We start from the raw sequence: 529 nt of genomic DNA, 5'->3' as shown, positions 1-529 counted from the left end.
TGTAACCTTGTGTAGTGAATCTACACCTACCGGAAACCAGGTTGCTTTTCTCAGTTATACGCTTTGGCTGCAGTTAGTACACGAAGCCGCGTGGGGGTCATTCTCTGGCCCCAGTGCCACTGGCCTGGACCCTTGTATCAAGCCAACGGCACCGGAGCCAGCGCTCAGGAACGCTGCCCGTCTCTTCCTGAGGTGGACATGGGGCATTCAGGCAGATGTCCGGCATGCTGTGATGACAACGTAGACTGGTTTCAAGAACTTACATTGATATAAATGGCAACAAGAAGCCCGACAGATGGAAAACATGAGCCTTTTGTATATTACTGCTGCCTGATCATGTGTTGCAATGGGCATGATGGCTAAAGAGAGTTTCGAAGATACACAACGAAGGAAGTTCCCCCCTCTCAAACACGGCCCCAACACCCAAGATGTCTCCATTAGGCCTTCCTGCGCCCAGCCTGTGAGAACACACAGGGTGACCGTGCTTTGCTTAGCGGCCGGGACAGCTGGAAACATGGACACACACAAG

This window comes from Charadrius vociferus, unplaced genomic scaffold, assembly GCF_000708025.1.
Source record: "Charadrius vociferus isolate BGI_N301 unplaced genomic scaffold, ASM70802v2 scaffold78, whole genome shotgun sequence".
Taxonomy (NCBI): domain Eukaryota; kingdom Metazoa; phylum Chordata; class Aves; order Charadriiformes; family Charadriidae; genus Charadrius; species Charadrius vociferus.
The sequence above is the reverse complement of the archived record's forward strand: the minus strand, read 5'-3'. Positions refer to the sequence as shown.